The sequence below is a fragment of the Bactrocera tryoni genome, chromosome 5 (assembly GCF_016617805.1).
Source record: "Bactrocera tryoni isolate S06 chromosome 5, CSIRO_BtryS06_freeze2, whole genome shotgun sequence".
NCBI lineage: Eukaryota > Metazoa > Arthropoda > Insecta > Diptera > Tephritidae > Bactrocera > Bactrocera tryoni.
Window position 1 is genome coordinate 25,594,497 of NC_052503.1, and position 12,777 is coordinate 25,607,273.

Consider the following 12,777-nt stretch of genomic DNA (forward strand, 5'->3'; position numbering starts at 1 on the left):
TTTCACTCTTAGCCAAAAATAACTTGAAGTCCTCTGTTCAATTGCTAGAAAGCAAGACACCAAACTAGAACACACTCGGTGCCATTCCGATGTGAGCTCAGTTGCCAGCGAGTCCACTATGATAAGGCACTGAAACGAGTGTGATGATAAGAAGCTTGATGCTATTTCTAATGAGGACAGACACTCCTTGCCTAGCTTATTAGTACTAGTAATGCCGCTCAGCTGACGGAGTGAATGCACATCTCCCTAAAAGAGTCTGCACTTCGTAGCAGTACGTCTACCGCTTCTGCCTGAAAAACACAACAGTGGTTCGGTAGCCTAAGGCTAAGATTGACGAAGAGCTCAAATTTCAGCAATGCACCTGCTGGCAATATCTACGGGTACTAAGACATTATTCTTTCCTCAATGCTTAGCCTCCATAAAAGTTTACTACCACGGATAAACACTAAAGAATTGAATTTCTTACAAATCTAAAAGACAAGATATTTTTTTCACATAGTACATACCAAGATATAAACTTTTCATTCTAACCTTCTCTTTCTCTTCATTAGCGTAGACACCGCTTTCGCAGTTATAGCCAAGTTTCCATCAGAGCACTAGTCGTTCTTCCTTCTTGCTGTTTGTCGACAATAGGAGTTTCCGAGTGTAGCCAGGTCCTTCTCCACCTGGTCTTTCCAACAAAGTGGAGGTCTTTTCTTCTTCCTCTGCTTCATCCGGCGGGTACTGCGTCGAATACTGGAGTGTTTTCATTCATTCGGACGACATGACCGCTGTCTCTAAATTCGCTGAACTAAGTCAATGACGTCGTACATTTCGTTCAGCGCTTCGTTTCATCGACTGCGATATTCGCCGTCGAGTCTCACGACTTCACAGTTATGACGTGGGAGCCAAGTCATGAGTACGACGACTGTTTGTTTGATCACAGGAAATATTTAGTTTTGCCCTCGTTCACTACCAGATTCTTGTATTTGTCGTTTGTCCATCCTAGAGAAAGCAGAACTAACGGCGCGGTCGTTATGGCCAATGATATTAATGTCATCAGCATACGTCAACAGTTGTACACTCCTGCAGAAGATTGTACCTTCTCTATTTAGTTCTGCAGCTTGAATTATTTTCTACAGGAGGAGATTGAAGAAGTCGCAAGATAGGGAGTCGCCTTGTCTGAAAACTTCCCGATGTCGATTGTCTTTGCACAAGTTTTTTTCAAGATTTGGCGCACAGTGAATATCTGGTTAGCTTTTGATTTTCCAGGCTTGAAGCCACACTGATAAGGTCGACTCAGTTTGTTGACGATGAGCTTTAATCTTCACACAATACGCTCGATAGAACCTTATATGCAATGTTGAGGAGACTTATCCCACAGTAGTTGGCGTAGATTAAGGAGTCTCCCTTTTTGTGGATCGAGCAGAGTACACTTAAATTCCAATCGACGGGCATGCTTTCGTCCGACCATATTCTAGAAAGAAGCTGAAGCATACTCCTTATCAGATCTTCGCCGCCGTGTTTAAATAGCTCGGCCGGCAATCCATCGGCCGCCGCCGCTTTGTTGTTCTTCAGGCGGGTAATTGCTATTTGAACTTCTTTATGGTCGGACAAGGGAACGTCTGCTCCATTGTCATCGATTAGGGAATAGAATTCGCCACCTGCTGGTGTTATGTTTTCACTGCCATTCATCAGGCTGCAGAAGTGTTTCCTCCACAATTTCAGTATGCTCTGGGCATCAGTCACGAGATCACCTCTGGGGGTTCTACAAGAGTCAGTCTAATTGTAAGGAAAAAATAGGAAGCTGAAAGGTCCAGGACCTCCCTATTAATTTTAATTAAATTAATTAAATATAATAATTAAAAGTTCATTCCTGCAGCGAATTTTTTGAGGTATCGACCAACCAATTCTTCAGAAGAGAAATTAAAAAATAGCGATTTTGCTCACCCTAATCAATGCAACGCCACACTTTTTCGCTCTAATTTCAACGCTTCAATTGCGGCATAACCCGCTTTGACAAGTTATCACTAACGAGAAATGTATGTATGTACATATGTATATAAAATGTGCGTGTGTATGTGTGTGGAAATTGAACATAACACAGTTATTCGGTAACTCTAGCGGTACAGTGTGGGTTTGGAATGGTATTTTGGTATCTCCCACCTTTCCAATCATAAATTATACAACGTACCCGTTGACAAATAAACACTAAAAACAAAAAAAGGCACGCATATCAATAACTACAACAATAGCAACAACAACGAAGAATAAATAATTTTTATAAAAACAATTTGAGAAAACAAACGCTTATCAGTTGAGCATTGGGACTAAAAATAAACGCCACAGTTGATTAATAAAGGCACGCATACACACAAGCAACAACACACACACACACACATATGCATACACTTTTAATGGAGCTCTGTGCAGTAAGCAAAACAGAAGCGAAATGCAAACAACCATCGAATGTAAACAGAGTCAACAAAATAGTAAGTAAACTGTGTGTAGAAGCAAAAACAACAAGTACAAAAACAAAAATAAACAAACCATGAAAAAAGCAAAGTGAATTAAGCAAAGCGCGTTGCAGCAAAAACATAAAAATTCTCGACGAAAAAAAATAAAAATCTCGACAAAAAAGTCGGCGGCTATCAGCAAATGCGCCATTTGGACGCGCTTATCGCTCGTGGGAGAAGAAGAAGCAGCAGGAGTCGCCAAGGCAACAGTGCAGCGCCGCTACTGGAGCGTGAAAATCGTGAAGAAGAAGTCACTTCGCCGTGCAGCTTGCAGCCGGTCATCCATCTTGGCTCTGCAAATAAACATATACATAAGTATACATACATACATATGTACATATAGACACGCATACAGCCACAGGGATAACCATTTAAGAGGCCAGACGGCACCAGGCACTGACATTCAAACGCTCGACGGCCCACCACCAGTAATAATCCCCGTGGAAACCAGGCATTCAATTTGTAGACGGTAATCAATCATCAAAGAACTTTATGAAAATAAGCAAGTATCCTGCAGGATAAGCAAAAGTGGTGACTAAAAGGTTAGACGTAAGCCGAACGATACATAAAATAAGAAAGAATGCTAACTTTGCTTGCACCGAACTAAGTATGTGTTCAGTTTGTATGGAAGCTACTTATATGCTATAGTAATCCGATCTGAACAATTTCGGAGATTACATTTTTGCCTTAGAAAATAATCTATACCAAATTTGGTGAAGATACATTGTCAAATGTGAAAGTTTTCCATACAAGAACTTGATTCCGATCGTTCAGTGGCAGCTATATGTTATAGTCCGATATCGGCCGTTCCGACAAATGAGCAGCTTCTTGAAGAGAAAACGACGGGAGCAAAATTTCTGATCGACATCTCAAACGCTAAAGGACTAGTTCGCATACACATATACAGACATACGGGTGGACTTCATATTCATATACTTATGTATGAGGATATAACGATGAAGCAACTTCAAGCTATAATAAATTTCCTTAAAAGTTTTATTAATTCACTTGGATGTCTGAAGGCGTAAGATCCGTGGTTTTTCCAATTTGATCTCACAAAAGTTGAACATTCACGAAAAAAGAGTTGAGATCATTTTACCTATTGTTCTTCCAAACAACTTTGGCTAATTTTTGGAACGCCATTTGCTAGACTGTTGGACACTTTCGACATCATATTCATAAATCGACGTCTTGGTCAACAGCATTAATGCCTTTGATAAATGTAGGACTCTCAGCTACGTTGATTAAAATTTAAAAAAATTGGTATCAGTCTAGCATTGGCACCTTTCATAGCGAAGACATCAACCAAAATGTTTTGACTAGATCCATAAGATGTTGTGATTTTCTGCTATTCCTCTGATACCAACACCATGATATCATAGCGCTATTTATAATGCTTTGTGTCACTCAAATACTTGAGTTCATGATAAAGTAGACTCCCTAAAGCTCTTTTGCAATATTTTCGACTATTATGTAGATATAATTTCATTGGAAACACAAAATTTAAAGTAAACTTCCAAGATAATAATCGCCAAACAAACCTTCCTCGTCATATAGAAACAAACAAAGTAATTGACATATGGATATCAAATTTCACGCCAACATAAAGAAGTTGTATCCCCATTATAGTAGCTGTAAATCTGTGTATACTATTTCTGGACCTATTCAATAAGTTCTTGGTTCTATTCCTGCGTCACATGGGTCATATCTGCTTTATGGTCTTGCAGCTTGTTATGGATTCGCATCTGCTAGGAGGTATTTGTTCTGAATACATATAGAGCGTTTTTTTTGTTTGCTCTCAAGGGTGATGAAATTAACTCCGTCTCAGAGGCGCCTAGCTTGACTAACTTGTCTGCCTTCTAGTTGACGAAAAATTTCGTTTAAATGGTAACCCAAAGTATGAGCATGTGGAGCTGACGTGCCAGCGAGTTTAAAGCATTCCTGCAATTGTATTCTCCCGTAGTTATTCAATGGAATGAAGATCCATGCATTGTCTATATGACAATCTTGACAGTAGCATGGTAAAGAAAATCAAAACCCGATGGAACGAGCTACCTGGCTGCAAAACTGCAAAAGTCATGTACAAAAGGGTAATTCGGAAGTACACAAAATACCTATTGGTACTCGATAGAAGAGACTGTAGGAAAATGATGAGAATTCTAACTGGTCACTGTCTGGTGCTGGTGCTACGCTGTAAGCATCTGGGCTCCCCGCGGTATGTTACACTGTAGGAGGTATCGATAGTGAGGCCGCACAGTCTGTTAAAATTCGCGTCAAGCGATTACTTTACAAAGGATGACTACTCCTCTTAGATTTAGCAACTGAACTCTATCTGACAAAACTGGTATATGCGTGGCTTTTTAGCCTACCAGATTAACATAATCTAATAATAAATATAACCCGTTCAATGGATCTAGACAGTCCGCTTGGAAGATGCGGCCTGAGTTTTGTTGACGAACAGAAAGAGAGATGTCAAAATACTTGGAATACATATGTACATATATCCCCGCCCATACTTCGCAGTCCATTTTGGACTCCTTGTATTAAGTTTTTTTTAATCTCTAACATAAAGTTTGATCTGTCATGTGGAAAACTTTGAAAAATTTATGAAATTTAGGATTATTTTTGCATCTAAAGTTCTATCTCGTAGTCGAGTAGTTGGATGTCTTAACTAGATCTTTAACAGGCTCTTTTATTATATGAGACTTTATGTTATCCATGCAAATGCGGAGTCTCAAGAAGTTTCTACAAGCCGACTCGAAACCTAAAGTCGACTTTATGATAAAGTTTCGTTATAGAAACGCGCTTGAAACTTTGATACTGCCTGGAACGTGGTGATCCTGGATGTTTGGATATTAGACGAATTGTGATTCTCTGGTTGGTTAAATAACGTGGTTCAATTTGTCTAATATTATTATGCCTTCTCTTTACAAGAAAATATGGCTACTAATATTTCATATAGAATCCGAGATATTTTACGTGGACCTACCCACCGGCACGAGCATCAAATAATCAACAAGCAATATGTGAATACTTTTGTATGTATACATATATACTTATGTATATGTATGTACGTATTATGTATGCTTACATATAAAGTAGTTGCATTAAAGTACTAAGTGCTGATAAGAACCGCAGCGAAATAAATATAGAAAAATAATGGACTATAAAAAGTTGTAAACAATTATATAATGGAAAGTGCGTATTTACATATATGCATATTCCCCTTTATTGCTAGAATGGAGCACAAGAATCTAATAAAGTTATGTGGATATGTACATACATATGTATGTATGTGACTTGGCTACAAAACTCCACATGTGTGGCAGTGCCACTAAAAAAGCGCTGACCCTAAGAAGCTCCCATTACCATTTGTCAGTTCATGAGAACGAAGACAATCAAAACACAGAGCAAAGAACCTGTTTAAATTAAAACAAACAAAAAATAAATTATAAAATTCTCAGTAAACTAAGGGCACTCAAAGCGCAAATAGGGACTTAGACTCAATACTAAACTGAGTTGAAAGAGAGTATTTTTGTGATGGAGTGAAAATAAAAATCTTGCAAGTACTGAGAAAATGGGCACTCAACAAAAATCTGCCGGTTAAACAGCTTCGCTCAATACTAAGTTCCAAAGCACTCAGCGCTCCAACGAGTTTACAGCTATAGAAAATAAACACACTCATACTGTGGTAATAATTACTCACTTTTCTACGCTCACTCACAAATTAAACTCTTCGCAGTGTATCTCATGAGCACTTAATCTACTCACTCATCCATTCATTTGCTCACTCTCTCTCCCACTCACTCAATGGTGTCAAATCAGAAGTTCACCGCTTCACAGCGGTCTCAAGAGCACTTAATCCACTTAATCCACTCAATCTCTCTCCCACTCACTCAATGCTGTCAACAACCAGTCTGCGCGCATTGTCTGGCCAAGTAGTGAGCACATTTACCTCCATAACCATTGCCCGGCGCTGGAATTGTACGCCACTTGAAATCAGTTTGACTTCAACGCGCTCAAACGATTGTAGTGATACGTAATAACTTCGAGAAAATCTTATATATTTTCGGTAATTAAATTGATACAAAGAAATAGCGATTTTTAATTTGAAATTTTCAATGCAAATAAAGTGAGTGTTTCAAACAACAACGATAAGTAACAGAAGGAGCATTAATTGCTCTCAAACTCAGACACAGCATCTCTGCGCAAAAAGAGTCCTTGCTGAGCGCCACATATCCATATCCTTTTGGGAAAGCATCTCAAATTCTTTTAGCAGAGCGTCTCATATCCTTTTCGGAGAGCGCCTTATAGCTGAATACCGTTATAATTGTGAGCCGCTGAGCCTAGTGAACTGTTGAGTAAAAGCGTTTGTGTAGGCGTTGTTAGCCATTCATTCGCTCACAAAAGGACTTAATAGCAATAACAACAACACTGTGCTATATCCTCCTTGAAGCTCATGTTGAACTACTGCGTACGTAAGTGCTTATAACGGGAATTGTATGACAAGTGCGCGCGCATACTACTCGCAAAACCTCAAATTTATTCACAGGAGAGTGCAGTGAACGCTTCATTCGCTGACAAAAAGCCAAAAGTGTACGCAAAAAAAAAACAGAACACGAATTAAATGCGAATAATTTCGAGAGTGACTTCGTCGTATTTGTTTATTCACCACAATTTGCATTTGTTCGCCGCTTATTCAACAAATAGGGCTTGAGTCAGCCAGCATCGCCAGCGGCATCCTTCAGCCACACAGCAAAGTAAAGGCAGCAGCAATAACAAAAACAACAAAGCAATTGCTTGCGTGTTGCGCAGTTTTCTTTCCGTTGCCATTTATTTATCGCCTCCGCTCACACACAAGCACACACTCAACCACACAGAAGCAGGTAAGATAAAAAGTCGGCAAATCCGCTGTGATTATAAGTGGTAGTCACACACACACATGCATGCAATTCCACTTGAATGAGTCAATAAAATGTCTGTATGTATGTACATATGTATGTATGTATCTGAAAAGGTAACAAAGCTTATCTGCATATTTCATATGCTTAATAAAATGCAAACAACAACAACAAATGCGTAGGTGTCAAATCGATTTTTCCCTTCACCACCCTTCATCACCCTTTGTTGGCTTTACACATTATCCTTTCTGGTAATTATTGAAATAGTTGACATCCCAAAACGAAGAGAAATAATTTTCCGAAGTCTTATGTCGAAAACTATAAAAAATATTACGACCGAACTTACTTGTTACCGCGTAATTGCCTCTTGAAGGCTGACTTAGTATTACATTACACTAACACTAAGCGACTCAAATGTATGAATCGGTGCACTTTAAATAATTTTGAAGCCGACAATCAACAGTTAGAACACAAAATGCTCGAAGCATCAAAAGGAGTCCCCTTTCAAAAATAATCAGCACACAACAGTTGGAACCACACTACTCTATTGATCTAGCCATTTCTCGATTACATAACGGTTTGTTTTTTAAGTTACAGGGTGAATTTTAAGTTAAGTTTGACGAAAATTAAAAATAAAGCTCGGTGGAAATATTTTTGAAATTATCCTCGCTTTACAATATTTACATACAATTTAAATTTGATTAGAAACCAAGATATTCAGGAATTCAAATGGCTATGTTAAACTTATTGGCCTGTAAAAAATCTCAAAAAAATTGTGTCCTAGGTCTAAGTAACCCAGTAATTTCAAAGTATTCTTCTTCAAAATACTTTTTTTTGGTATTTCATCAAACCATTTTTTACTTGATATAGACAGTTGCTTTATGGCTTCGATTTCGGGTCTTCGCAAAAAATTAATATTTTCTATATCAACTAGTACGGAAATATTGCATACTTATGAATGTAACCGTACAATTTATACTCCTTCAACTTAAGCAGGGAAAGATCTTAAGGTGCAAATCGTCAAGCAGTTATGTATACTGTTGAAATTCCCCAACCTGAATCACCATGATCCCCAAAAGAAGACTTCGATTTAGAGAGACTTCGAGTTATGGAAAGACATCTAAACATATGTACATATGTAGTATAAAAAGGTTGGAAGTATTATTGACCCGATTTTATCTAATTTTGCCAATACCACATGCCATTAATATGCCACATGCTAATAAAATATTCCCTGAAATGCATTAGGGTACCTCACATACCATTTCCAATCATTTGGAGTAAAGTCACGCGTATGTTTTATGTTTATTATATGGTGGCTAGATCAAGTTTTCGCCCAATTTTATCTATTTTAGGCACACATAACAACAACAAAACACGCTCTCACATTTTCATTGAGATAATACACATGTTGGCCAATATATGTACATATTCGGTTTAAAGGCAACTGAAAGCTCGAAAAATGCAATAATCTGTAGCAACATGTCGCAAGAGCATAAAAATATTGGCCTGATTTTGATCACTCTTCGCATTTGTTTAGTAAACTTGATCAAAACACATTTATCACCATTCAAATGAGAGGAAAACGTTGATGACATCCAAATTTTTAATTCCTTGAGAACTCACATACTAAAATTAATGATTACGTTTATTGTATATTGAAACTCCAGTTGGGAATTTAAAGGCAAATATTTTGATTTTCAAGACTACTTTCGAAAAGCGAAACAATATTTCGAATGAAATTCTTTTGGTCCAATACTCAGCTAACTGTTGTACAGTGTACCGCCAAGTATATTACAGATGTTCAAATTTGGCACTAAAACTTGGGACAATTTATGAAAAACTAGAGTAAGTCTCTCTTCTTGATCGCAGAAGCTCTAAAATATCCTAACAAGGAAAATGAATGTTCTATCTGTTAAAGATTTCAGTTCATAAGCTATTGGTTGTCATTGATTTAACAAACTTTGGCGAGTGACGAATCGAACAATCAGTTCTATAAATATTATGATATTGTATGTACGTATAATGGAATGCGTTACTTTTTTGTATATAGAAAAAAATTATGACTAGAGAGAGAGAGATATGAGAGAGATCAGCGCTAAAATCAAAGACGAAAACTTTTTACAAATTTATGTGTAAAGTAAAATTTGTCTAGCTTGACTGGTTTTGGAAACTTACTCTGGGGTTTAAACTTATTTTTATTTACTATATCTCAAACATACATACATATGTACATATAGTATATTCTACTTCTCATTTCTAAAACTTTGAGTGCCACCTGGCCACTAAGACATGATGCTGTCAGCCTAACCAGGTTTGTTCCTAAAAAAAAGTAATATACCAGATATATATTCAGTAATACACCAGATGTACTTGGAAATATATTAATATACCAGATGTTGACTTTATGCATTAATATTAGGTAGTCGAAAAAGTCTTGCGGTATTTGCGCTAGTTGGCGCTGAAAGCGCGTAGTTCTAGTTTCATTCGTCGCATCAGGTCATGCTTTACCTCTTTGGAAAGCTCATTTCACGCGCTAACCTGTGTTTGATTGATTGTAGTTTCTTCTAAGTCGTGCATGAGTTATAGCGTTGCAAACATGGAGTTAAATGAAGAGAAAATACGGCATATTTTACAGTACTACTACGATAAGGCAAAAATGCATCTAAAGCCGCCAATAAAATTTGTGCAGTTTATGGACCCGATACAGTTTCCATTTCCATCGCACAACGAGGGTTTCAACGTTTTCTCCGGAAGGCCTGTCGTCGAAAATTGCGATAAAATCGCTGAATTGGTCGAAAGAGACCGGCATAGTAGCAGCCGTAGCATCGGTCGTTGAGCTGGGCATGAGTCATCAGAAATTCATTTCAATTTCAATAAAAAAAAATTCAATAAAAATACCGCAATTATATGTCACTGAAAAGCAAAGCAAAATGGTGTGAACCAATTATGAAATCTTCATCAGCATGCTAGTGTGGGATTATCTTCAGTCAGAACAGCACTCTATTATAAGTATATACATATATGTATATAGTATACATAACAATCTAAGGTGCTACACAATATAGTGAAACAGATATTCTAAAATAATTCAGAATTTTGCATAAGTCACTGTTCTGCTCTACTCTAGCCAACGACGTTAGGAAATCCAAGTTACAGAGTTATTTGCTTACTTTATAAGTTAAAAATTAGGTCTAAATTAACTTTACGGCCTCAAAATAAATTTTTCATAGGTAAATAGTTCCTTTCTCTAATTGTGGGAATATTCACCAAGAATAATATCAAACCAAGAAAACGTTTCATAAATATCAGAAACTTATTGAACTTAAAGGACGCTCGAGAAACATAATAAACGAATTTCGAGTCTGATGTAAAGATTAATGTTTTATTTTACAAGTATGCTTGACAACTACAACCAAGAATTAAAATCTCCAACGATCCCACATCACCAGCTCACAATAGAGCAATTAAGGTGCCTCGTATGAATATTAATTGCTCGATTGTCAAATTGTCAGCAGTAATCTATGGTAAGAAAAAAGCACTTAGTCTCTAGGTATGAAATTCCGAGAGAGCTGAATTTTTGATTTATCGGCTGGAATAACCGCTTTATCACTGATTGAGGTGGCTGAATGCTCATGTGACTATAAGTAATTTCATGCGCGGAAGTTTGATAAACAATTATGGATTTTCATGAAAGGGATTGTTACTGCAGCGTTCAGATATATGAGCTATGCAAAAGCAATGCTTGAAATAAGTATACATGTATGTTTGTGTGTGAGCTTGATTGCAACGCGAGCTGCAAAAATACACAGCACTTAGTGTTGTTGCCACAGCAGATAGTTCAAATTGCATTAAAAGGAAGTGATAGCACAAATAATTACATATATATGTATGTATATCAGAATGCATGTATATGATAATCTGTATATGCATGCATTTATATTTGTACATATATATGCCGTAAATGCTTCTTTTATGCATAGCAAATGGCACAAATACAGTTTAATGCTTTGTAAACTCATTACACACATTTATGGTAATAAATATGTTCATATGTATGTATGTATGGTTGTCTCTTCGTAATGCATAAAAATAATTCTCATATTGCAGCGTTTAAAGATAGTCGTTAATTTCCGTGATATGCTGTCATTATGTGTGAACTATAATAATAACCCAATGACAGTGCGCTTAAACACAGACATATTTATATATGTATGTATGTATGTCTATACGTGAATAAATACATATAAGTATAGAAAACAGGAAAAGGCATTAACTTCGGCTGTAACGAGGCTGAAATACACTTTATAAAATTTATAAAAATATCTTTGTCCTAATTTTGTTTGTGCAGTTTGTATGGCAGCTATATGATATAGTGGTCCGATCTAAACAATTTCTTCGGACATTATACCGCTGTCTAAGGCAATTATTCTTGCTGAATTTTGTAAAGTTATCTTCTCAAATAAAAAAGTTTTCCATATAAGGACTTGATTATGATGTTGAGTTTGCATGGCAGCTATATGGTATAGTGGTCTGATATCGACGATTCCAACAAATAAGCAGCTTCTAGGAAAAAAAATAAAGTGCGCAAAGTCTCAGACCGATAACTTTAAAACTGAGAGACTATATACATATATCCTACTCAGGGTATAAAAACAGGAAAATTCCAATGCATAGAGTATATTTATAATGAAAAGACAATGCAACGACAGAGACATAATAAACTGCATGAAAATCCTGGAAACAATGCAATTTGACAAGCGACAATAAAAGCCAATAATGCGCTTACACACACTCCCTCACATGCCAGTGCATAAGTACTTATGTCTAAGTGTGTGTATATATGTAGGTGTGTGTGTGCTGGTGACACCAGCAATGACACTGCCAATCAAATGTGAAGCGAATTTACTATTGCTAAGTAGACGCATGCACATACACACACACATATCGTAACCGTGGCGATAATCACATGGATAATGCGCGTATATGTGTGTGTGTTTGTGTGAAAGTCCGATTGCATTTAATGCACAATCAACAGTCACAGTGTGCTGTGCATGTGTGCTCTTATTGGCCGCCATTGTAAGTCAGCGCTGATTGACACTAACGCTTATACACACACATGCATACCTACATACATAAATATGTATGTTTCAATACTCACGCAACTATTTAATATGTTGAAATGTGCTAATTACGGTTGTGTATGCCGTTTAATAGATAATATGACAACTCTTGCATGTGTGGGTGCACGTAAGCTGGAAACAGAATTTGATTCACAAAGGTGAAAGTATTAATTTCATAGTTTACTTATATTCTCGACGGACCGAAAAAGAGCCAAAAACATGTGTATGCACTGAAGAGGGTATATTTTCTTTCCCCCA

General features: G+C 37.0%; 1 protein-coding gene across 2 annotated transcripts in view; it reads left to right on the forward strand.

The window, feature by feature from the left end:
* Positions 1-6,457: 6,457 nt before the first annotated feature.
* LOC120776701 overlaps positions 6,458-12,777 on the forward strand; it is a 121,751-nt gene continuing 115,431 nt past the window's right edge. Inside the window, exon 1 of one of the 2 annotated variants that reach the window (XM_040107587.1) lies at positions 6,458-7,381. The gene's annotated coding sequence lies outside the window, so the exon portion shown is untranslated. The remainder of the gene's footprint in view (positions 7,382-12,777) is intronic. The other variant, XM_040107586.1, reaches the window with a different exon arrangement.